The sequence below is a fragment of the Rhipicephalus microplus genome, chromosome 3 (assembly GCF_043290135.1).
Source record: "Rhipicephalus microplus isolate Deutch F79 chromosome 3, USDA_Rmic, whole genome shotgun sequence".
Classification (NCBI taxonomy): domain Eukaryota; kingdom Metazoa; phylum Arthropoda; class Arachnida; order Ixodida; family Ixodidae; genus Rhipicephalus; species Rhipicephalus microplus.
The window spans coordinates 244,500,904-244,525,435 of record NC_134702.1 but is presented as its reverse complement, the minus strand read 5'-3'; the positions used below and the strand labels follow the sequence as shown (position 1 = coordinate 244,525,435).

Here is a 24,532-nt window from a genome sequence, read left to right as displayed (position 1 = left end):
GATTTTAGATTCAGTAAGGAAAAATCAGCAGTCATGATTTTCAATGACAACGAAGGTAATGAGCTTAGAATACAGGAGGTCACGCTAGAGATAACAGATAAACACAAATATCTGGGCGTACGGATAAGCAATGGGACCGAGTATCTGACGGAACACGAAATATACGTCACGACTAAAGGTAACAGGAATGCAGCAGTCATGAAAAATAGGGCACTGTGGAATTACAATAGGTATGATGTTGTGAGAGGAATATGGAAAGGGGTCATGGTTCCTGGGCTGACGTTCGGCAATGCGGTCTTGTGCATGAGATCAGAAGTTCAAGCAAGATTAGAAATTAAGCAACGTGGAATAGGTAGGCTTGCTTTAGGAGCTCACGGGAATACACCAAATCAGGGAGTACAAGGTGATATGGGATGGACATAATTTGAGGGCAGGGAAGCTAGCAGCAAGATAAAATTTGAGAAGCGATTGAGAGAAATGGGGGAAGAGCGTTGGGATAGGAAGGTTTTCAGCTACTTGTACATGAAGAATGTCGATACAAAATGGAGGAAGCGAACCAGGAAGTTGACTGGTAAATACTTAGAAAACAGCAGGTGGCCAAACCAAAAAGAACTATCGGTTAAGAAGAAATTGAAGGAAACGGAGACTGACATGTGGAGAATGGGCATGATTAAGAAGTCCGCACTAGAGATTTATCGACCTTTTAAGCAGGAAAGTGCCAAGGAAAGGATCTATGATAATACTCGGGGTAGTTCTCTACTGTTTGAGGCCAGGACGGGAGTACTGCGAACCAAGACATATCGGGCCAAATACGAAGGGGTAGACACAGTATGCAGTGCGTGTGGAGAGGAAGAAGAAACTGCCGAACACTTGATAATGTTCTGTAAAGGGCTTCACCCTATAGTTCAGGATGATGGCGCAGAGTTTTTCAAAGCACTGTGGTTTAGGGACCGGGAGGGCAAAATAAACTTTAAGCGGGTAGACTTAACTAGAATGAGGTTATCTGATTGGTGGCTAAAGTCAAGGCACGAGTGAAAATTAAACTCTTCACTGCAAAGTACGAATCCTCAAACTCACTTTTTAAGGAAAAAAAATAAATGTAGTTTTTGATTCATTAGGTATTACAGCTTGGTGGCGCTAGCCACCGCCCGATCTAAAGGGTACAGCCATATCTATCCACCCATCCATTCGTTTTCAAAATGAAGGAGGAAAATGGTGTGGGCGCAGTTTTTTTTCTCATGCGGCAGGCATCTTCCTAGAGGAGGCGTTGATTCAACCATCCATCGATCCATTGTTTGATCTGGCAACCCTGGTCTGTAGCAGGTTTTGTTTGTTGCACCTGGTTGCTGCAGCTGCACGTGCATGTTGGGCTGCCGGCTGTGCACGTTTGTTTTCGCGCGCGGCAATGTTTGCACGTCTCGTATTTGACAGCAACGCCTTGACAGTTCTCAAAGACGGTGCCTCTAAATTGTGTGATCAGCGCACTTTTTGCCAGTGGTCTGTGTCTGTGTTTGCGGTGAACAGCTCGGCTTGAACTTGGTGAGCCTACGTGCTGGCGTCTTTCGACCATTTCGTCGACCTGCAGCACACAGCGCCTGGACGATAAGAACGTGCGGTGAGAACAACGGCATTAGAACATTGACTTGTATGCTTAACTTTTTCGTGCACTACATATTTGATACTGTTCTAAACGTCGTTGTAGCGCGGCCTATTTTCGATCGCAATTGAGCCTGATTGGGATCGGGATTATTGATTTCATTTGGCCCACTTGTGGAAGGTGCAAAGTTTAGCTAATCGTTGTTGAGAAATTTGATCATTCTCGGGGCTAAATTGCCATCGGAAGGACTGTTGTGGCTTCTAGGGTAGGTGCTAGCTATATTTTGGGGTGTGTCGATTCTCCCGGCAACCGGGATAATTGTTCAAAAAAATTTCTCCCGGCAGTCGCCTGCCATTGGCTCTCATATGTCACATGACTAACTGCCGGGAGAATTTTTTTGTATTATTCTCCCGGCAACCGGAAGAAATATTGAAAAAAATTTCTTCTGGCAGTTATTAACCTGGCCAATGGGAGGCGACTGCCGGGTGAAATTTTTTTGAACAATTATTGCGGTTGCTGGGAGAATTATTCAAAGAAATTTCCCCCGGCAGTTGCTTACCGTTGGCTCTCATATGTCAGGTGAGTGACTGCCGGGACAAATCCTTTTGTATTATTCTAAACCAGGAGAATTTCCGAAAGTTCTCCCGGCAGCGGAAAATTTGTCAGCATTCTAACGGCAGCCGAACATGAACTCCCCATACACTGTTAAAAAGGTTAGTAAAAAGGTAGAGACTGCAAGCAAATAAGTAGTAACTGCAGAGTTTACTGCTTTTCTTGAAGCATTACTAACCTTTTGCAACCTTTTTACTACCTACGCTAGTAAACAGTTGCTAGCTGCAACCGTTACCAACTTTTTACTACTTGCTTACTACCTGCATTAGTACCCAGTAATTGGAATGAAATGGGTAGTAACTGAAGCTGCTTATAAATTTTTGCAACTTGGCCATGAAGTATGCAAATTAAAATAATAAGTAACACATATTGTATTAATTTATGAGACAAATCGTCTCAATGTTTCATCTTTAAACGGACTGATATGTGGGGTTTAACGTCCCAAAACCACCATATGATTATGAGAGACGCCGTAGTGGAGGGCTCCGGAAATTTCGACCACCTGGGATTCTTTACCGTGCAACCAAATCTGAGTACACGGGCCTACATTTCCGCCTCCATTGGAAATGCAGCCGCCGCAGCCGGGATTCCAACCCGCGACCTGCGGGTCAGCAGCCGAGTACCTTCACTAGACCACCATGGCGGGGCTCATCTTTAAACGGAAAAAGGATGCATTAGATATCCCTGGATAAAAAAAAAAAGTTGCACAACAGAGATATCTAAGCATCATTCAGCTATTATCACAATGAAGAGGTTCAAGTTAAAGAACCATAAGCAAGTGCTGCACGCATTGTAATACACAATTATAATAAACTAGTATGACAGGCCGATAGAAATTAACCGGATGGTCAAAATTAATGCAGAATTCCTCACTACAGCGTTTCTCATAATAATATTGTGATTTTGGCACATAAAATCCCAGAAACTATTACTTTCTAACAGCCGATATATTAGCACAGTGAACCATTAAATTGCACTGAGACTGTGTTAATGAGTCGATACCTAGTTTCGAATGCTGTAGATATAACTTTCTTGTGGCACTTTTATATTAAATAGATACGACATAATTTTTTATAAGCACGGCTGACCCAAACACATGGTATAGTGCTCTAGGCTGGCATTTTTTATAATTCATCCTGAAACACAAGTGCTGACCTGTGCCAGACATGCATCCTAAAGTAGGGGCTATATAGACCGCACGAGTCGTTTACTTAGTACTGTAGCATTAGTGTACTTCTTACGGTCATGCAATCTTCGCGTTCATGGTGACACCACGCAAAATTACCCGAAGTTGCACAGTAATGAGACATAAATTGACCAGTGTTATCAATGGTGAAATGATGTGGCAAAATGAACAGGTTAGTATCGGTTACTACTTTTATTTTTCATAGACCTCTAGAAGATGCTACCTATGGTAGTAATTAGGAATGGCTAGGGTAGGAACAGTTACTAAATGCCATTAATAAAAGCAAAGGTAGCAACCCCTAACATTGCTAACTGCACTTACTACCTGAATTGCAACATATGTGGCAAACCATTACTACCCCAAAGTTAGCAAGTACTACTACCTTTTTTTTTTACAGTTTAGAGCACTGTTAATTTAATTTCTACAGGAGCACGTAAGCCAGCTTATATGTAATTCCAACTTTGCCCGTAACGGCCAGCCAATATTGTAGGTTGGTTGGTTGGTTGCAAAACTTTATTGTGGTCCTGCAAGGCACGCGTCAGTGCGCAGTGGGGGACTCTCACGTCGGGACCGTTAGGCCAAGCCTATCGGTCGCTCCGCGGGCCTGCTGGACGGCCCAAAGTTGGTCGGCTAGGAGGGAGCTGCGTAGGGCCCCCTCCCGCCTGACCGATGTAGTGTCGGGGTTAGTGTACATAGCCTTGCACTTCCAGAGCCTGTGCGCCAGCGTGGATACATCCCCACATGCGGGGCAGGCGTCGTTGGGGAACACTCCAGGATAAATAGCGTAAAGGGATCACAGGTTATGGTACGAGTCGGTCTGCAGTAGCCTGAGCGTAAGGGCCTGTGGCCTATTAAGTTTTGGATGAGGGAGTGGATACAGTCTACGCGAGATAAAATTGTTTTGTTATTTCGTTGTACGTGGCAGGCACGTCCCTGTTTTCCGCAATCCCGTTGGCCCAGAATCGTTGCCCGGTACCAGCGCGAGATTAGAAAATAGAAAAGCGTAGAAAAATATTTTATTGCACAATCCCCAAATTCTATTAAACTATACAGGGTGTCCCACATAACTTAAGCCAAGAATTTGAAAATGAAAGACATTTCAGTGGCGAATTGCACCCAACGCGTACTACTCGCACTAGCCTGTAGGTACTCAGGCTAGTTTTTTTCTCCCCATTCTGATTAAATAACGATTCTGAATTATTTTAATATTTATGGGCTGGAATCACAAAATATGAACACTGAGATGTAGAGCACTTTCAGAAACCACAGACTAAATTGCTTCCAATATGATACATCTAGCGCTGTTATTTTTTCTGTGTTGTAAAGAAAGCCTATAGCAGCACTAAAGCAGTGTGCTCGCAGTCCGTCACGCGGCTCCTTTTCACATTTCACGGGCTTTCTTTACGACGTGGAAACAATAACAGCGCGAAACGTAACCTACATAAAACAATTTTGTCAGTAATTTCTGAAAGTGCTCTACATTTCAGTGTTCGTGTTTTGAGTTTCCAGCCTATAATTAAAAATAGGTAATTAAGAATTAATAATTTATTTGTATGGGGAGAAATAAAAAATAGCCTGAGTGCCTACAGGCTAGTGCAAGTAGTATGCGTTTAGTTCAATTCGCCTCCTAAGTGTCTTTCACTTTTGAATTCTTGGCTCAAGTTATGTGGGACACCCTGTATATGGAGCTGCTGCTTTTTTCACAAAGGCAACGTGCTACTGCGCTGTAGCAGTGGCCGTACACGAGCCACATTTTCACAGATTTGTCTTGGGCTTCTGTTTTACACCAACACATAGAAGGTGGTACCATAATAAGCACCAGTCACACGATACTGCATCATGGTAATCTAGTTTTGTTTTGCATTTTGTTCACTTCCACTCCTCGTTTTTTTACGCTAATGACCATTAGCACAGCTTTCCAAGCACCATCAGTGAAAAAACGCCGCACTAGGTTAATGTCGACCATTTCATCTCGAATGCGATTGTGTATGTCTTCAGGCCTTGCTTCCACAGATTCTTCATCAAGTAGTTTGCCTTTGATAGCATCTGATGCTCGCCGCTTCCCCACCAGCCAACTGAGCACGGCTAGCTTTTTTTTCTCTCATTGTAAGCTCAGAGGATGGTCCCAGACTTGCTGTTCTCTTGCGTTTTTTTGGAAGGCCAATAATTGTTAGCACATGACCTTTAGGATCACCACATTTTCTCATAGCAACTGGCACTTTGATATTTTGAAGGTCAGAGGGCTGCGACAAAGAATTCTCATCTGTGCTGGCTTCATCTTGTCTATTGCAGTGTTGGCTGCTTGAATGCTCGCTGACTTTAGTGCTTGCTTTCGAGAGCTCCTGGTGATGTTTCGCCTCTTCCGAGGCTCTGCACAGTAAATTCTGATCAGCATTGCTCTGTACATTCATTACAGACCCCTGAAAACCTTGCGAGTTTGCACTTTCAGCTGCAACTGCAGCTGTCAAGTGATGTGCAGGATCATGTGCAGCAACATGAACTTTGGAGTCATTTCTCCAATGGTCGAGAATTGTCTCTAGAAAGACAGCCTCTCTTTGAACATTTCCGTGGAGCATTCCGATGCCATACTTGCAAGCTTCGATGCAACGCCAGCTGCTTTTTTGAACTTTTGATGTGCTGACAATTTTTTTTTCATTGCTGCGAGTGCTTACTTGCACATGCTCTACGTCATTGCACATATCACTCTTTCTTAGCTGGATATTGGCTACGTAAGTATCTAAAAACCAGCGTTCAGCACATAGCCCTTTATCGTACTTGGGTATGTTGAATGCCGTTCCTATAACAAAATTGTGTCGGCAGGGCAACAGCATTGATTTTCTTAAGGCACATGAACAATCTTCAGTTTTACAAATCTTGCCATCACTAATAGCAGAGTTGATTTTTTCCGTCGCAGTCATGGAAGCTTGTAGCTTTTCATTTAAATTACGAAATGCATAGGGAGTCAGCAGGGTGGCGTACAATTTGGCTGCTTCATTGCCATTCGGTATTACTATCTTCTTTTGCAGCATAACAGCTGCTTTGTCAGCTTTCTCATTTCACTGAGTGTTGATCAAGGCAAAGAATCGCTCAACAAACAATTCCAGAGAACTAAGGCGCTTTACAATCTCCTATAGTTTAGAGTTCAAGCACTCTGCCCAGTTGTTAGTGGAGTTGAAGAAGTTTCCGCACGACCACTTTGATCAGATTGTCCATTCTGCATGAATGGCATTCCAGTTTCTAGTGAAATATTCTACTACTCCCTTTGCTGCTGATTGCTGCAGCAAGGCAAAAAGCTTATCATAATCGTCATTTTTGCATAGATCATGTGCTGCAATATGTCCAGAGCAGTCTCTTGTTCACTTTTTGTAATTCCCGATTTCTGCACGCTTACTTCTGTGGAATGCTTGCAGAGCATGAAAAGCACATATACGGAGTGCCGAGGATGGAAATAGTCCTCTTATCACAGGTCGTTCCTTCACATCTTTGTCCGCCATGGTCACCCTCACTGAGTTCCAACTGGGATTCAAATCTTTGAACTCTCCAAAAAACCAGTGAAGCTTGTCAGCATCCTCAATCGAAAACAATCCAACAGCAACAATTTCACTCTTTTCATTACCATTTTCAATGATGACAAGAAAACATGACATTCTTGTCTCTAACAACTTGTATGTAGCGTCGATGAAGATGACTTCAGGCCAGCACAGAAATGATTTCTTCATTACGTCATCCTGAAAGTAGACAGCCTGGAGCTCACCATTTTCATCTGTAAGCAAATGAACTGTTGCGTTGTGCTTCTCTGGGAGCATGCATAGAACTTCGAGCAAATCATTCCTTGGTTGCAACAGTTTATCTTTGGCTGCAATATTCGACAAGTCCTTGAAAAGAACAGCCCTACCACTCTCCTTCCTCATTTGTTCTCTCACCATCATCTTGTTGGCCTTCATTTTCATCAACTCACGAGCCTTGCTTTGAAGCTCTGGTGCCAACCTTATCTGTCGTGGTAAATGCCGAAAGAGTTCCTGGTCAACGGGATGATTGTGTGTCAAGTCGAGTGACCTCCCTTCCAAGAATTTTCCTTCGTTCTCTGCAGCAACGTAGATATTGAAGCTGCAGTCTCGTTTGAATGTCCTAAAAAGAATGGGGGAAAGAAAATAGAAATAGCATATGCATTACAAGGGTGAAATTCCAATAGCAGCTCTTGAATGAGCCAGTTTAACGGTCTAACAACGCGCCACTTTTGTTACGGGAAGACGCTCTCATGCCAGCAACAGTGATGACTCGCCGGGTTTGCAATTTGCGCATGCAAGCGAGCGCTTGCGCGAAGGTGATCTACATCGCGTCGCGTGCATTTCTATGTATATGAGGTTTGCCCCTCAAGGCTATTCTTTTAAGTGGTAGACGGTTCATACACATGATGCATTCTCCTCACCCCTTAGTTCTTGAATGTATGTGAACAACATTAGCACTAAGCTCTAGGGCCTATCGGAATTTCGCGCTTCTCGGCTGCAAGCTGTTATCGCCGCTTGTGCAGTTGTAAACACAAAGAATAAAGTTTGATTGATTGATTGTGCACGATATTCATGTGAAAGAAGGAAGAACGTATGGGCAGCTGCATGGCAAAGCAAATGTGATATTTCACGTATATTGTGAGCGCGACAAGCGAATGACTCTTTATTCTCTTTGTAATCATCATCACCTGTACATCTTCTTCATCTGAAAATATCATCATCCGCGTGATTTAGCTCGAGCCTGGCCGAATAAACCGGTTCCTTACAAGTGGTGGAGATGCTGGGTATCGATCCCAGTACCTCTCGCCCGTTCTCGCTGGAGCTCCGCTCGGGTCGTCGCATACAACCCCCTCCCATGGTGGCCCAAGAAAACTCTGGCCCATCCAACGTCGCCGTCTTACTGCAGCCACCGCCACCCGCTCCGCCCAACAACACTCGCCTGCGTGATCCACCTGTGTTTTCCGGTCTCCGAGGCGATGGTGTCGAAGACTGGATCAAGAACTACGACCTCGTCTGCTATTTGAACAGGTGGGACAATCCACAGAAGTTGCGCAGCGTACCATTTTACTTGTCCGATGTTGCAAAAACTTGGTTCTGGAACCACCACCCGGATCTTCCCGACTGGGACACTTTCGAGTAGCAAATTCGTCAGATATTTGGTGCCCCTGCAGTTCGCACTGAGGCAGCAAAGAAGAAACTCGCTCAACGCACGCAGCTGCCGGGTGAATCTTACACCTCTTATATTTAGGATGTCCTTGCACTGTGCAAGCGCGTTAACACCGGCATGTCTCAAAACGACCAAATACGCCACATTATTAAAGGCATTAACACCGTCGCCTTTAACGCCCTCGCCACGCAAAATCCTGCCACCACCCAGGACGTGATAACCATCTGTCAGCGACTTGACGAGCTTCAGTCTCTTCGGCTTTGCTACGATGCCACCGACGTTCCTTTGCCTGCAACCCTCGACTTGCGTGCGCTTATTCGCGACATCGTTCGTGAAGAGCTGCACGGGTGCTGCTCTTCCTGTGCTGCGGGAGTTACTTCACCTCCTGAAAAAGATAGCTTGCGAGACCTGATTAAACAAGAGATCGCCTCCGCATCGCGTGCGACGTGTTTCAACAGTCTCTGCGTGCGCTAGACGCGCACGTACGCCGAATTTGCCGCGCTCTCTGCCGCATCCACCGTTTCTGTGCCTACAACAGCAGACCATACGCCTGTGGCTTCGTTATTACCGCCAGCGCGTGCACCACCTTACTGCGCACCTCAGCGCCCACCTCGACCAATCTGTTACTACTGTGGTTATCGAGGACATATCGCTCGGTTTTGTCAAAGGCGCCAACAAGACGAGCAACGCGGCTACGCTCCCGAAGAACATCGAAGCTTCCGTCCGACCATGAACTACTTACGGCCACCCTCCCGATCGTCCTATTACGGTTCACCGTCACCTACTTACCATACGGACATGCCTGGGAATTCCCGTACGTCTCGCCGCAGGTCGCCTTCGCCACGTCGCCGTTCAGTGTGGCCTCTACGGCCCGCCTCCCATTCCACGAATGCCCACGCGGAAAACTCCCCAATGCAGTTTCAGGAGGGGAAACTGCATCTCTTGGACAGCTAACAATTCCTCCAGAGCGGCCATCGAATTTGATAGTAGTGTTTGTAGAAGGTGTACGTGTTGAAGCTCTTGTAGACACTGGCGCTGTCGTTTCGATTATTCGTGCTGATTTTTGTTCCCGCCTTCGAAAAGTCACCACACCTTATGGCGGCCCACCTCTACGTGCGGCGACCAACGCTCTCATTCGTCCACTTGCACAGTGTACCGTTCGTGTCTGCATAGAAGGCATTCGTCATCACATTGTTTTCGCGGTATTTCGTGAGTGCACCCACGCTCTCATTCTTAAGTGGGATTTCTTGTCTTCTGCGTCCGCTTTCATATCATGTCATCAGTGCCTCCTGCATCTAAATGCCACTGACTCTTCTCCGCATGAACAAGATGGACGCATCCGCCTTGTCACCAAGTCAGATTATGTACTTCGGCCATACATCGAAGAAATTATAAGTGTTAATTGCACCGACATTGTGGATGACGACGTACTAATTCTCCCTTAAGGTCATACCCTACGTTGGGGCATTGTGATCACACCGGGGCTTATTCGCTTCTTCGATGGGTGTACGTACCTAACCGCCATAAATCAAACGCCCGAGTGTGTACTGCTCCCCTGTGGCTCAACAGTATCTTGCGCGGTCCACAGTGAGCCTGTTGTGATTGTTACTCTTCCGAACAACAACCACAACAATGTTCCGAAGTCGCAATCATTGCCATTCAATGCCTCTGCCACACCTGTGTCGGCAACAATAAGCAATGACTTGACACCTGATCAAACTGAAGATTTGCTCGCCCTGTTAAATAGACACCGTTCTCTATTTGACGTGAACTCGCCCGCCCTCAGCATGACTACCACCGCTACTCACAGCATCCAGACTGACGGCTCTTATATTGTACATCTGCGTCCATATCGCGAGTCTCAGGCAGAACGCAAGATCATCGAGGAAAACGCCTCAGACATGCTACGACGCAACATCATACGTCCTTTCTCGAGTTCCTGGTCATCCCCAGTTGTTCTCGTTCAAAAGAAAGATGGGACAGTGCGTTTCTGCGTCGATTACCGTGCGCTAAACAAAGTAACGCGCAAGGATGTTTATCCCCTCCCTCGGATCGACGATGCACTGGATTCATTACAGGGCGCAGAGTATTTTTCCAGCCTCGTCCTTAGGTCAGGCTACTGGCAGATACCAATGTCGGAGTCTGATAAAGAGAAGACCGCCTTTTCAACGCCAGATGGGTTGTACGAGTTCAATGTGATGCCTTTTGGACTCTGTAATGCGCCCGCCACCTTCGAATGCATGATAGACGGCGTATTGCGTGGTTTGCAATGGAAAACATGTCTGTGCTATCTCGATGACATAGTAGTGTTTTCATCCACGTTCTCGCAGCATCTACGTCTTGACGAAGTCCTCACATGCCTTGCAAAAGCCGGTCTACAGCTTAACACCAAGAAATGTACCTTTGCTAGCAAGACAATCAAGGTTCTCGGCCACCTTGTCGGCAAAGAAGGAATTCGGCCCGACCCCGAGAAGCCTGCCGCTGTCCTCGATTTTCCTCGTCCACTACGTCAAAGGGACCTGCGCAGCTTTCTTGGGTTATCTTCTTACTTCCGGCGCTTCATACGTGGTTTCGCGGAACTTGCGTCTCCGCTCCATCAACTCCTGGCAAAGAACGTCCCCTTCATTTGGTCCGAAGACTGCGAAAGCGCTTTCACGGCATTGAAGCAAGCCCTCACGTCGGATCCTGTACTGTGCCACTTCGATTCCACCGCACCCACCATCCTTCACACCGACGCGAGTAGTCATGGTCTTGGTGCGGTGCTCTTGCAGCGTGACAAAAACTCACGCGAACGCGTCGTTGCTTACACAAGTCGTGCTCTTACCGCTCCAGAAAAGAACTACACTATCACCGAGCAGGAGTGCCTTGCTGTTGTTTGGGCAGTGCAAAGATTCCGACCATATCTTCACGGCCGTCATTTTACCGTCGTGACCGACCATAACGCCCTATGCTGGCTTTCATCGCTGGAAAACTTATCGGGTCGCCTTGGTCGCTGGGCGCTTCGCTTGCAGGAGTATGATTTCGATGTCGCCTACAGATCTGGGAAGAAACATCAAGATGCTGATGCTCTATCGCGCTGTCCTTTGCCCAGCGGAAGCAATTCACCATCGATACTCCGAAACGACAGCACCTCTCCAATCGCAGCGCTAAGTTCATCACCTGCCACCCTATCCGTCCTTGTTTCACAACAACGTGTCGACCCATACTGCCGCACCATTGTTGACCGCTTGACCGGCTCTACTACTCCTCCAAACGCCAGACTCCGTCGACAACTTAAACAATTTAAGCTTGTCGGTGATGCTTTATGTCGCTACATTTACCACATCGATGGCAACAAGTGGGTACCCGTCATCCCACGTTCTCTGCAACGTGAAGTTCTGGAAGCCTTTCATGATGATCCAACCGCTCATCTAGGCTGATCCAGCTGCTCATCTAGGCTACCACAAGACTTACGACAAAATACGAAGTCGTTGTTTTTGGCCTGGCCTCTCTTCAGCCGTCGCTAAGTACGTCGCCTCCTGTGTCCGTTGCCAACGGCGAAAACGACCGACAACTGCTCCGGCTGGCCTAATGCAACCTTTTCCTTGTCTCGCTTCACCTTTTGAAGTCGTTGGAATCGACTTGTATGGCCCTCTTCCTATATTATCCAATGGGAATCGCTGTATTGTCACGGCAGTCGACCACCTTACCCGCTACGCAGAAACAACTTCTATACCGTAGTAAGACGGTAAGTCGGGCCAGTTGGTTAGGATCCATCGTAAACTTTCTTACAGCGCAACACCAGAAAAAATACAGGACAGGGAAGGAGTAGAACAGAAAGAAAAGACGGCGCCGTCTTTTCTTTCTGTTCTACTCCTTCTCTGTCCTGTATTTTTTCTGGTGTTGCGCTGTAAGAAAGTTCACGATGAACTTCTATACCATCTGGTACTGCCCCTGAGATCGCCGATTTCTTTCTTCGCCACATCTTTTTGCGTCGTGGAGCTCCACGCATTCTCCTCAGTTATCGTGGCAAAGTCTTCCTATCTTCCATTGTCGAGCAAGTTTTGCGTGCCTTGAACACTGTTCACAAGACCACTTCTAGCTACCACCCGCAGACCAACGGATTGACTGAACGGTTTCATCGTACCCTATCGGACATGATCGTCATGTACATTCACCCCAACCACACGAACTTGGATGCAATTCTACCCTTCGTGACATTCGCCTATAATACGGCTGCTCAACGCACTACCGGCTTTTGTCCATTTTTTCTCGTCTATGGTCGCTCGACGAGTTTTTCTCTGGATGTCTCTTTCCTTTCGGCCCCTGCACCCTCGACGGCTCCTTTCTCTGAAGAATTCCTATCTCGTCTCGCACACTGCCGTCACCAGGCCCGTGTTAACACCGGCCTCTCTCAAGACACTCGGAAATCTCGTTACAACTCGTCTCGCCGTGTTGCGAGTTTTTCCCCTGGTGACGAAGTTCTTCTATGGACTCCACTACGCGTCCCTGGCCTATGCGACAAATTCATCAATAGCTTCATTGGGCCATACACGGTGGTCGAACGGACATCTCCTGTCAATTACGTTTCTCCTCTTAGCGCTAGTCCTGATCATCGTTGCCGAGGAACAGAGATAGTGCACGTATCTCGTTTAAAGCCTTATGCGCGACGCATTTCATAATACTGTCAAGCGACCAGGCGGCCGCTTTCACCGCGCGGGGGAATTAGTGTGAGCGCGACAAGCGAATGACTCTTTATTCTCTTTGTAATCATCATCACCTGTACATCTTCTTCATCTGAAAATATCGTCATCCGCGTGATTTAGCTCGAGCCTGGCCGAATAAACCGGTTCCTCACAATATCAATGAATTGAGATCGTGTACGCTGTAGATGTCACGGGAACTACTGTCAATGTCACAGTAGTACGCCAAGGACTAGAAATATTAGGAAAGAATATTGCACTCTTTTTTTTGTATTTTTGGAGTCTTGTGAGTGGCCCTTTATTGTGAGAACAGACAGAAGAGCAGTTAAGGCAGGAGGAGCTGATGGTATATGTAGTTGTTCAAACACATCTTCGAGACATGGAGCAACCATCTTGCAATCCAGACTATGTGTGGGAATATTGCGATAGAACAGAAGGCAGCAATAAGGGGGGTGGAATTGGGGCATTTATACATGAAAGTATTGGTTGGCAATGACTCTTTTCTTGAAGTACCAGTTTCACCGGTGTACTGGTTGTCAAATTGTGGCAGCGTAAAAAGACCAAGGAAATTTCTGCTCGGTAGCTTGTCCTTCACATTGAAGCATTCCTTAGCTTTCATGTTGGTACATCCACTATTTTGATGTCTGTTGCTTCTATATATCACATGGCATATCTGGCATGTGAACCACAACTTTACCCACGTCTGTTTATTTAACCATGTTTGTCTATGCCACGATTTTGGCTCTGCTTGAAGGCCATCTTCTTTGTTTAGGCAAGAACTGCCATCAGCAAAAGCTTCCCGGGCTACTCATGTCTTTTAATAAGAATAATGATATTCTTATTATTCTTATTATTATTTGTAATACAACAGCAAACGTCTCTAGTGGCTAAGGTACTCGGCTGCTCATCCGCAGGTCGCGGGTTCGAATCCCGGCTGCGGCGGCTACATTTCCGAAGGAGGCGGAAATGGTGTAGGCCCGTTTGCTCAGATTTGGGTGCTTGTTAAAGAACCCCAGGTGGTCGAAATTTCCGGAGCCCTCCACTACGGCGTCTTTCATAATCATATGGTGGTTTTGGGACGTTAAACCCCACATATCAATCATATCAATCAATTATAACAGCAAACGTCCTCAGCTACACACTTATTGCTAATAGCTCATGTTTCAAGGGTAGCACTTGGGTAACTTTCAAATAAAATTTTTCATTTCAGTTTTGTGTCATTGTGTAAATAAACCTGCAATTATTTTTCAGCGTCATGTCCACTGTAGAGTACATAAATCAAGGTAATGTGCCAACATTCGGGATTAATCTATAGAATTAAGGAAGCTGTTGCACCTTGACAGATTCTTTCTTGCCACCACATATTCAAACTGTGGCACATTAAACGCTGTTCCGAGCTTTCATTGCAGCCGTCCGAGGGCTTTCCTTGCACTTCAAGTATCAGAGCCCACAAGCATAAAATACAAGCATATGTGTGCTCGTTGGGAAAAAAAAAAAAAAGAAAGAACAAATTTTGCAGTATGGCTCTGTTTTTGCAACGTTGTCGTTACTGGTGCATTTAGACAACGGACCGAATCCGTATGTGGCGGGACGGACGGCGCATCACGTGACCTCACATCAGCGATTCCCCTCTTCTGCGCGGCTCGCGGACGGATGACCCCCAACCTGTCTCTCACATAGGGATTCTGGCGTGAGAAAGGCGATACTTCAGCGAATTAGCTCGGGGTTTCTGGCAACCAATACACTTTTTCTCTGCTCGCAGCATTTCCTCCATGGCTCGCGGGTAGCTGCATGACCAGTCGGCATCACCTACACTTTAGCATGGTTTACTTGGTTTCCGGGGGCTTTGTTCTTAGGTGATCAAATACGAGAGAAATCACTTTCGGTGGTTCCGGAAATGTCGCCGCCGTCGTTTCACACGCGAGGTTCTTAGCTGCCATGGGGGTGAAATATTTTGACTTCTGCAACCGGCGACGTGCCACTTGTAAAAAAAAAAGGACGGGGGACGCGTTCAGAAGTGCCACACATGGGGGAATAATGTAGTTGTAAGAACATTCTGCCAGCAACTCCATTTTCTCCTAAAAGAATAACACTCCTCGTCCATTTCGCAGAACGAGACAGCCATCGCAGCCAAGCGTCGGTTCCTGTCGGCATCCGTGTTGTCGAATACTCTCGAACCGGTCTGCTGCCAGCGGGCACAGGTGAGCGCCGAATCCGCAGTCGAGGATAATCTGGCTGTTTTCTCCTAGGACACCATCTGTCGTGTGGTTGTGCCTGCAGGCAGATCATCCGTGGATTAGCCATCCGTATTCACGACAAATCCGGATCTGGTCCATCGTCTGAATGCACCATACTCGTCAAGGCAAGGTACACAGAATACGCGAGTAGTAGTTTTTTTTCTTTTGTCTTTTTCTTGCTGAAAAGTATATATTGGAGGCAGGAATTTAAATGGGGATTGAAATCACTAGTAAATACAGCAATCCATGTTACATCAGATCCAATCGAATCCACATTTGAAACAGTAAAGTCAGTAAATACAGGTCGATGTAATCCAATCCACATCCTAAGGGGCCCAGGCTGTAACCATTATAGTGAACTAAAATATATTCCAGTGGTGAAACTGGTCGGGCTTCGGCGTCCTACTTTTACACAGATGTCGTGAAATGGTGCGACTTCTACGTTCTTTAGCAGCTTTGGCTACATTGCAAGGCAGTCGTTGGCTCCTTCGATTGTTTAGCTGCGGTTAATTTTAATTCATGTATTTGCTTTCTGGTTCTTTTAAACAATTAACAGCCAACTTGCTTACTGACTCAGAGGTTGCATTTTGGCCAGATATACATATTTTTCATATTTACTGCATGTGTTCATAACATTCTGAGCATTTGTGGTTCATTTATTTACTTATTTTTTTGGAGCGCCTGATTTTTTTTTACCACTCAAGGCCCAGGGTCCCGAGGAAGCAGACGTAACGGTCATTGAATTTGCTTGAAATCGTTATGGAAAACCCGGAAAAGTCAGGGAATTGTGAAGAAGCCAATCGGTAGACACCCTGTTCAAGCTCAAGCAAGATTGGAAATTAGGTAATGTGGAATAGGTAGGCTCGTTTTAGGAGCCTACACCGGGAATACACCAAATACGGGAATACGGGAATACACCAAATTAGGGAGTACAAGGTGATATGGGATTGACATCATTCTAAGGCAAAGAAGCTAGCAGCAAGATAAAATTTTAGGAGCGATTGAGAGAAATGGGGGAGAAGTGTTGGGCTAGGAAGGCTTTCAGCTATTTGTACACTAGGGATGTCAATAAAAAATCGAGAGAGGGAACCTGAAAATTGACAGGTAAATGCTTCGAAAACAGCAGGGGGCCAAACCAAAAAGAACTATTGGTTAAGAACAAGGTGAAGGAAACGAAGACCGACATGTGGAGAATAGGCATGATTAAGAAGTTGGCACTGGAGATTTATCGAACTTTGAAAAAAGCACTGATATCAAATTTACTCATGCCAAGATTTTTGAGTCAGCGAGTACCTATAGACCCCATAGCAGCGATTCACGACCTAAAACGCAACTGAGAGATGAATAACTATCACTTTTATTGATTTGTATCACTGGTATCCAGCACTATTCAAATCGGCCGGCTGTCCTGCCATTTTCAGCGCTGGGAGCACCAGCAGTGGCGCTACCTCGCGGTCACCTCCAGTTCACACCACAGCTGACCACTTCTCCACAGAAAAGAGTAACGTCAGGCTCAGCTGATCCGCAAACATTTCGTCTGCTAGGCGGACACGTTCAGTCATGGCTTGTCACCTGCATTGTTGTTGTCGCCGTACAAAGTGTCGACTCAGGTTCAACACGGTAGTCTCGAGCTTGGAATCCCCGCGATTCGCGATGTCCGGAAGTATTTTTGTTTCGATCAATCTTTTGCAGAACAGTGATTCCGAAATGGGCGCTGTTCCAAGTAGCACTGCAGAGGTGTTCGAGGATGCACGCTTTAGTCATGTCCTCTCGTGTGTCTCGGTAAGCTATATTGGCGTGTTTTGGCATGCAAAGCATTCAGGTATACGCAGAGGGGTCACTGCAATATAGCTATTGCGAATGAGCATCAGCGGAGAAATAAAATACGTTTCCTGCTTGCCAGGCTCTTTTTTGCGCCTCCAGGTGGCCCCATCTATCCAGCCTCTCACGGTTAACAAGGTATTGCCACTTTTAGGTGGACGCAAAGTCTACAAATGAACTGAAATTCAACGATACCTGCGTGTTACTTGTTAGCAATGATATCTGACTATACGCTCTTCCACTTTTGATAGCTTGTGGTCGTGTTGATGTGTAACACATACATGATATAAAAAGACACCCCCATTGCACTTTTTCCATTATTCGAACTAGGCGACTGCAACTCACCTGCTACTCGCAACGATTCCCCGACATGCTGACTGACAAGCACCCGTTTAATCATGCTCTTTTCTTTTGCCGTTCCTTTAAAAATGGTTTTTATCTTGATAATTTCACGGAATCATTCAAACCAGTGCGACGAAAATCAGACGCGACGAGCGAGTGGGTTTCTGTGCTTCGGTGCCACGATAAGAAAACTCGGATCGTACAAGTCATCGTTACAAGGGCATGGTCACTCAGGATGGTATTTGTGCAATGTATCACACCGAACACGTAGCACTAGTGTCAATGTCGCAGGGCAGACTATTTTTTGTTTTTTCTCCTTAGCTTTTTTACACTGTTTGACATCGAATTAAAATAACTTCCACGCGACAAATGCCGTTCAAATTTGGTGAAGAAGATCTGTGCATACCAAGCGATCGAATGATGGGCACGTCTCGATCTTGAAGTTTGATGTCAGTGCTCCTTTAAGCAGGAAATCGCCAAGGAAAAAATCTATGATAATACTCGAGCTAGTTCCCTACTGTTTGACTCCAGGACGAAAGTATTGCGAATCAAAACTTATCAGGTCAAATACGAAGGGGTAGACACGGTATGCAGTGCGTGTAGAGAGGAGGAGGAAACTACCGAACACTTGACAATGTTCTGTAAAGGGCTTCACCCTATGGTTCAGAATGATGGCGCAGAGTTTTTCAAAGCACTGGGGTTTAGGGACAGGGAGGGCAAAATAGACTTTAAGTGGGTAGAATTAACTAGAAGGAGGTTATCTGATTGGTGGATAAAGTCAAGGCACAAGTGAAAATTAAATCCTTCACTGCAAGGTGCGAATCCTTAACTTAACTATTTAAAGGAAAGAAAAAGGTAAATGTAGTTTTTTTTCACTAATTATTATGGCTAGGTGGCGTTAGCCACCACCGAATCTAAAGGGTACAGACATATTAATCCATCCATCCATCACCTGGTACACGGAATAAATAGCTTTTCTGCATGGCAGACATCGCCTTGCGCTTGTACTTATTTCATAGGTATGTGGTGTATGGATTACGAATGAGGTCGGCCACCGCAGGTATTGTACCTACTCTTTCTTTTTTTATGTAAATTTGTTCTTATTTACGCAACAGAAGCTAGTATCCGCATGTTTTCTCTCATATTCAAGCACACAGCGCTCTGAGCGCAACCAATAATCAGCATGTGAAATAAAATTGTTGCAGTTAGTTTAGAAGGGCAATGTTTCAGACTAGTTTGTGTTCCTTGGTTTGTAGGCCTTATAAACATGAAGAAAATTATTAAGAGGGCAGGCAAAAACCAGCCCGATGTTTGAAAGAAGCTTTTGCACAAAAACTTGTGAAATGCAGTGAAAGGAAAACTGAGTCATAGCATAATATTATAATAAATAAATGATACAGATTGTAACAAAATAAATGAAACCGAAGAGGCGCGAGCCGACATCTTCCAAGAAAGTGGATTCCTCTCACTCATAGACACGGAAGGCTTGGTCATGCGGAAAAACTCCTCTTGCTTCATGTGCACTGTTCCTGTGGTGAAGTGAGCACGCTTGTCCTGGCATTCGTGTGTCAGTGCAGTGTGGTGAAATTCCGGACACAGGGATTCCACGGCTGCAGCAAAGTGCAGCAAGTTGGATTTGCTGCACCATCTAGATAAAGGTTATATAAACTGTGCGAAACTGCACCATAGACTGATGTTTGATGGTGTATATCGCAACCTTTTGCACTGCCGGCTCGTCAAATCATGGGCAGCTTGATCTTGGGGCCACCAAAGGCAAAACCACGCACCAGGGATTATTCGCTGACGGAATATTGCTCGAGCATGCGTCCCTATTAAGCCACAACACCATGCACTGTGTCATCGCAGCTTCATGTTGTGCAAAGCGGCTCAGCAGCAAAATGCGCTTTCGGCAGAGGCATGTGACTTCTGCTGCAAGTATTCGTGATCAAGGGTGGTGGCGATTCATGATTTGACGTCTTACGTTCGAGAAACGAGGCCAGTAGCTTGTGTCAAGCTACTGCACAGCATAAAAAAGCCAATACTCTATAACTTGTAGGTGTGCTGACCCCCCCCCCCCCCCCCCCCTGTAAATTTGTCTGCGCCGCGTGGCCCACGTGTCTCGCCCCAAGGTTTTATTTCGGTGGTGACCACCACCGGGCGATAGATGGCGTTGTGTTCGCTTTGAGTACCACTGTTGGTAGAGTGGTACCGCCGGCAGTGGCCCCTGGCGGAAGGGAGGCCATGGCGGTGGGGGAGCGTTGAGCGAGCCTCTTCAGCGCATGGCGGCTGCCACGAACGATTGTCTGTAGCGTGGGTCCCCCGGTGCTCGGCACCGTGGGCTTCGTGCCGGGGTCCCACGTGGAAAGTCAGGCGTTGGCGACGCCGCTTTGGGTATGTGTTAGTGTGTTGGGTGTGTTAGTGTGTGTTTATCATGTTATTGTGTGTTTAGGGTGTCACTGCGTTGTGTTGTTTGTATGGTAGCGTGTTAATGAAATTGGTGTATCATTCGGGTGTACCGACCGTGTCCACCGTGTCTGTTCACACCAAGAGCGTGGCGTTGAGGTGAGACCCCACGCTGGCTGCCCAACGTGGAGCTCTTGGAGTATCGGACGACAGTTTTTGCGGTTCAATACAGGGATTTTGTTAGAGCCGGAGTAGAGTAGGCCTATGGGGGACTTCTTTGCTAGCGTCGGTGGTGTGCTTTGTTGAGAAGCGAGGAGATTGGTTTTGTAACGTGTTTAAATTTGTCGGCAGGTTGACTTTCTATTTATTTTTTTTTTGCTCGCAAGTGTTATTTTTTGTTGTTGTTAGTTTTCAAAAACGTTGTTTAGTTAGGACGAGAGCCATGCGGTCCGCATCCTGGGGTGAGCAAGGCCTAGAGCACGTGGTTTGTAGGCCAGGCCCGAAGCGAGTGAGTACGTTTAATTAGGACGAGAGCCATGCGGTCCGCATCCTGGGGTGAGCAAGGCCTAGAGCACGTGGTTTGTAGGCCAGGCCCGAAGCGAGTGAGTACGAAAGCCTCGTGGTTGGTCCGATTTTCTGTAAATAGCTTCTTCTATAACTTTGGGCTCAGGGAGCCGGGCGTCGTTGCTGTCTGGTATTGCGGCTCGACGCCGAGGCGTCGTGACACCGCCCGGGGCGGTGGACGCCGATCGCTCGGTAAGCTGCTGTGTGCGGCGAGCGATAGGGCCACCTCACAGAGTGGACGTCTCCTCGCGGCTGCCTCTTCTTCGCCTAGGCTGGGTGCTGGCTGGATGCCGGTTGTTGCCGAGCGACTCATTAGGCCTAAAACTCTGCGCAGCCGCCTGGCGCACGTGGCACAACTAGGTGGATCCTGGCGTTCAGGTGTTGCGCTCTGCTTCCCTCACTTTTTTTCTTGTGAGCACGAGTTAGGAAAAGTGATTTTTGTTTTATTTTGATGGGCGTCTCGGCCACCACCAATGTATTAGCTAGCAGTACTGACCAACGTACCACGTGGACGAAAAGCTCGAAGCTCCCTTCCCGAGGACCTGCTCGATTGTTTTCTTTCAAGTTTTTTTGTTGTTATTGATGCATTCAGTGGGAGGAATGTCATCCACAGCTGGCTGCCCTGCACATCGTCAGCTTCGCTGGCCAGGAATGCGGTCGTGAGGTCGGGCGATGGAGATGCCTGGGACCTGCGCAACTGCCTGCAGTCCGGCGCCCTCGCGAGTGCTGGTCGGAACTGGAAGACGTGTCGGCGCTAGCGACGGATCGTCGCGCCGACGACTACGTTGCTGTTGCAGGGCCGGTACTGAGGTGAAGTCTAGCCGGACAGTGCAGCAGTGTCGACCAGCGGCGGTGTAGTGGTGCAAGGACATTATGGTCGTGCGATATCATTTTTTTGTTAAAGCTTGTGTAGCTAATTTTTGATTTCGGGATATGGTTTGATTTAAGTTTGGGGGAATGTGGGAGTGCTGACACCCCCCCCCCCCTGTAAAGTTGTCTGCGCCGTGTGGCGCACGTGTCTTGCCCCAAGGCTTTATTTCGGTGGTGACCACCACCGGGCGATAGATGGCGTTGTGTTCGCTTTGAGTACCACTGTTGGTAGAGTGGTAGCGCCGGCGGTGGCCCCTGGCGGAAGGGAGGCCTTGGCGGTGGGCGAGCGTTGAGCGAGCCTCTTCTGCGCGTGGCGGCTGCCGCGAACGGTTGTCTGTAGCGTGGGTCCCCCGGTGCTCGGCACCGCGGGCTTCGCGCCGGGGTCCCATGTGGAAAGTCAGGCGTTGGCGACGCCGCCTTGGGTATGTGTTAGTGTGTTGGGTGTGTTAGTGTGTTCATCATGTTATTGTGTGTTTAGGGTGTCACTGCGTTATGTTGTTTGTATGGTAGCGTGTTAATGAAATTGGTGTATCATTCGGCGGATGATATCGTTGTCTAAATTAGTTAATAAATGTATGTATGTTGTGTGCTTTGTACCTACCGCGTCTGTTGTGTCCGTTCACTCCAAGAGCGTGGCGTGGCGATGCGCACGTTCGCCGCGCCGAGACCCCACAAACTACACACATTCTGCGCCCCGCCGCGGTGGTCTAGGGGCTAAGGTACTCGGCTGCTGACACGCAGGTCGCGGGATCGAATCCCGGCTGCGGCGGCTGCATTTCCGATGGAGGCGGAAATGTTGTAGGCCCGTGTGCTCAGATTTGGGTGCACGTTAAAGAACCCCAGGTGGTCAAAATTTCCGGAGCCCTCCACTACGGCGTCTCTCATAACCATATGGTGGTTTGGGGATGTTAAACCCCACAAATCAACACACATTCTGCTAAAATATCTCTCCGCTTTATATGAACACACAATCGCTACCACGACATTTTATTTAGTCTTTGTGGAAACTATAGTGGCAGATTCATGCATCTTTATCTCAATCTGAATCAGACTTTTTTTTTTTAAATTGTGGGTAAAAGCCACGAAAAATCACTATACCATGCAGCCTAGCGGAGCAGCCGTGCAGCTGGATTATGGAGGCTTTAAATATTAGAGTATGTATATTATCCATCGCCGTTATACTCTGTGCTCATCATGAGGTAAAAGAAATTGCACACTGCAAAGCAGCGCTGTCTTCATGTCGATAGTGTAACAAGGTTCAGCCATGTGCAGAAGACCACTGTGCTCTCGCGCATACCTCCAACTTTTTGCAGCGTGTTTTGATTGAAAATTTTTTATTATAATATGTTCGCATTGTTTTTCATGTTAACATTCCAAGATTAGACTCTCACTGGTAAGCTATCTATTGCGCTACAGAAAATGGGTAGGACAAAACTTGGTTGTCGGTTACTTTAACCATTTTTATCCAGTGATGCACCCAGGTGAAGCAGCAAATATTTAATCACAACTTTTTATGTGAAAGTGCTAAATATAGAACAGAAGAATATACCTATCTTGGAGGAGGGATTTACTCAACTTTTCAGTCTCCGTAATGCCAAAGCTGATCTCTAACTTTCAGTTTCAGTTTCAGTTTTTTACTGAGCATTTTCTTCACAGAGTTGCGAAAAAAAAAAAACAATGCAAGGATAAGAGCAAAAAGCTGCTATGTTAGCAGCTTGACGAGGCCCTACCCCTTTTTACTTGGCATTACAAAAATCCGCAGAGCACAAAACATGAAAAAACAATCTTACGTCGATTTTCAAAACTTCAAGAAATTAGAAAATGCATCAAAATTACATCAGTTTCAGGTTTACATAAAATAAGCAAACCACAAAGAGAGAAAAACAACAAAAAAACAAAAGAAAACAGCGTGCGGTCAATCATGAAACAATGCACACGTTATTAAACGGCTACCAAAGTATTAAAAAATGATTATACAACGTTTGTAACACTGGGTATGTGGAAAGCACAAGTTTTAATGCACAAGGGAAACACTGACGAGTGAAATGTTGCATGTTTTACTCGTAAAAAAAGCAACGAAAAAAAAGTGTCAAAGAAAGCAAACATCATTGGATGCCATGTTACACACGAGCACTAATATAGGGTGTTTCTTTTACATATAGTATTGTAGGCGGATAACTAGAAGAAGCTAAACCACACACCGCCATTTTGGATGAGAAGGTTCTTAAGTTGTTTTTTATGTATATTAAAGATGTCGATGTTTTTATTTTCAAACACGTTAAAACAAGCTGGAATACAGTGTTCAAGTCTTCTCAAACCGTGATTAGTTCGCGAATAAGGAATGAACCAGGAAGGCCTTTTCGGAATGTCATAATAGGATTGTGTATTTTTCTGAGGTTACACAGTTTAAGAAAACAAGCGTTGTTTGATAGCAAGCTTTGTTTGTATTTCATAATAAGGTTGAAGCTGTGTATGTGATCGATAGGTAAAATCTTATATTCTCTGAATAAATGACTTGTATGTGCGTCGTATGGTACGTTTGCAATATGACGAATTGCTTTTTTCTGCAGTAAAAATATTTTGTTCCGATTTGCTTTAGATGTATCTGCCCACACTAGAGTACAATAGTTTATGTGAGATGAAAACAACGTATTATAGAGTAAAAGTTTAATGTTTGCTGGAAGTATCTGTCGAAATTTAGAGAGAGCATCACACGCCCTAGCTATATTTCTAGTTACTTTATTAATGTGTTCGTCCCAATTAAGATTTTCATTAAAAATTACTCCTAATGATGAAACTTCTTTGACAACCTCAATTTTTTTGGGCCCGAGATATATATCCAAACCACGACAGACAGCCTTCTGAACCGGTGCGAATACCACAGCTTTGGATTTTTTTGTGTTCATCAATAAATGATTTGCAGTACTCCATATGAAGCTGTCGTTAAGAATGTTGTTGGCTGAGTCTGCAAGCTTACCTCAATCATTACCATGAAAAAATATACTAGTGTCATCTGCATAAATTATGAAGTCCACATATTTGC

At 46.0% G+C, this 24,532-nt stretch overlaps 1 long non-coding RNA gene across 1 annotated transcript in view; it reads left to right on the top strand.

Annotated features, from left to right (window-relative positions):
• Positions 1–1,272: 1,272 nt before the first annotated feature.
• Positions 1,273–24,532, top strand: part of LOC142804196 (uncharacterized) — a 232,430-nt gene continuing 209,170 nt past the window's right edge. Inside the window, exon 1 of the long non-coding RNA XR_012894503.1 lies at positions 1,273–1,615. This is a non-coding gene — a long non-coding RNA (uncharacterized LOC142804196). The remainder of the gene's footprint in view (positions 1,616–24,532) is intronic.